The following is a 2,278-nucleotide window of genomic DNA, read 5'->3' as shown; positions in this document are numbered from 1 at the left end:
GGGGGGAAGGGGGAGGGGGGAGGGATTGCATTGGGAGTTATACATGATATAAATGATGAATTGATGGGTGCTGATGAGTTGATTGGTGCAGCACACCAACATGGCACAAGTATACATATGTAACAAACCCGCACGTCATGCACATGTACCCTAGAACTTAAAGTATAATAAAAAAAAAAAAAAAGAAAAAAAAAAAAAAGAAAAATCCAAAATGGCAGATCTTCCAAAAATTACTTACACTTGACCTCATGTTTAGACACATGTGATTAAACCAGACAGCCATTGTAAAGGGCCTGGGATAACACTTAGCATTTTACATATCTATGGTTCTCAATCCTGGCTATGCAGCAAAATCAAATGTGGAAGTTTTAACATGCATGCCAAAGTCTTGCTCCCAGCGTTATTTGATTCAGTAGGTTTGGAGGGGAGCCTTGGCTTGAGAACTTGCTTGCTTTCCTCTTCCACAGGCTCAGCTAATTCTTGAGGCTCTTGATGTTACTCTGGAATCACAAAATGTAAGAATAAAAAGGGTAGAAAGTCCTGTTGTCCAACCACTCATTCAGTACTCAAGAATCCTAAGCAACAGCCCGAAGTGGTCACCCAGCCTTGCTTAAATCCCTCCAGTGACAGCAGATTAACTTCTTCCTAAGGCAATCTGCCCCATTCTGAAGATTGCTAGCATCTCCCTGAATTTTACGTTCATACTTCCCTCTTCAGTCCCCAACTTAGGATGCCTTACTGTCATTGTTTTTTTGTTTTGTTTTGTTTTTTGACTGTTACAAAAGTTTACTTACAAAAAGTTTTATATGAAAATACACATGACCCAATATTTACATCACAGTAAAACAGGCCCTTTGGAGAGGGGACATAAATGTCTCTCCTGAACACAGCCATTATATATCTTTGTTCCAAGATTTCTAACAAGATGACACCATTTCCTTGCATCACCACCACTCCATTATTGCTCTGTTGCCCACCAGCTGCCATCTCTACACATTCATCTATCACAAGATTGATGAAGGGATGGAATCCCCCACAATATTCCTTGGACATGTCTGCCACCATTTAATTTCAGTGATAATGTCTTGCCCATAAATAATTTCAACATGGAAAGGTAAGCTTTGCTCATAGTGTCTACTCCATGGACTCACAGAGGTCTTGAAACAGAATTCCCCTTACTGTCATTCTGTCACATATACTCCTAGTCTATCAAACGTTGCTGCAGGAAGTCACAAAAAAAGTATTGATTGGATCATTCCATATCTGAGTTACTCACTATTGCTTGCCAACTCTTGTATTCATGTTTTTTATCTGCTTCTCAAATTCCCCATAGCAGCTGAACAAAAACTTTATATATTCTTAAACCTCATCCCCATTCCTACATTCCCAAAAGATGATCTCACCTCCCAGTTTTTTATTTGTTTGTTTGTTTAGATATTAAGACTATCTTTTTGTATTTGTCTTTTCCATCTCTACAATTGCCTATTTTCACCATTTAAGATGATACTTATGATGACCCTCTATTGTCAAGAAATGTTCCATATTTTTCCAACTGTTAACAAATTCACTTATGTCCATCACAGTCTTTCATGCCTTGTATGGAACATTTTTCCATAATTTGCCTGTTCTTTATTATGTATTTACTCTTTCTCATTGCCCAAAATCCTACTTGGGTCTCCTGTATTTTAAAAACAAAATGAAAATTTCTTTTCAGCCCCGACATCCATTCAATCTACTATTCTCTCTCCCCTTTTTTACACAACATATTTCTAGGAGAAAAGATCCATTAATCTCTATTAGCTTCCTTGAGTTCCTCACTACTTCATGGTACACTGTCCTCTCCACCTCTGCCATGGTATTGACTTTCTGCTCTACTACAGTAGACTGTTCTCAGCCTCATCTTCTGTGAACTCTTCCCAGAATGTTATGTGCCTCCCTTGGTGTGATTTCTGCTTTCTCTGGCCTTTCTAGCCCTCAATTGATATGCATTCCTGCTACAGCACCTAACCCCTTCTAATAGGTGTTACAGTATCTGCTGCTTGTCTGATCTGTCCTATTAGACAGGAGGCCACATATAGCAGTGACTTACACAGAGAAGGCAATCTGTACATATTTGATGAACAACATTCAACATTTTAGAAATTTATAAGATTTTAAGTAACAATAAAGCCACATAGTAAAAATATGTCTGGGTAGCCAGCCTCCCTTTTTCCAATTTTCCCTCTTCATGCTGCTCCTCACTTTCCTCTTCACATTAAAAATAGCTTTTATAGCTGAT

The 2,278-nt window shown here is 38.4% G+C and overlaps 1 pseudogene; it reads right to left on the bottom strand.

The window, feature by feature from the left end:
• Positions 1–786: 786 nt before the first annotated feature.
• LOC108530694 (small nuclear ribonucleoprotein G pseudogene) lies at positions 787–1,129 on the bottom strand (annotated as a pseudogene).
• Positions 1,130–2,278: the final 1,149 nt, after the last annotated feature.

This window comes from Rhinopithecus bieti, unplaced genomic scaffold (assembly GCF_001698545.2).
Source record: "Rhinopithecus bieti isolate Rb0 unplaced genomic scaffold, ASM169854v2 scaffold_7398, whole genome shotgun sequence".
Classification (NCBI taxonomy): Eukaryota; Metazoa; Chordata; class Mammalia; order Primates; family Cercopithecidae; genus Rhinopithecus; species Rhinopithecus bieti.
The sequence above is the reverse complement of the archived record's forward strand: the minus strand, read 5'-3'. Positions and strand labels throughout refer to the sequence as shown.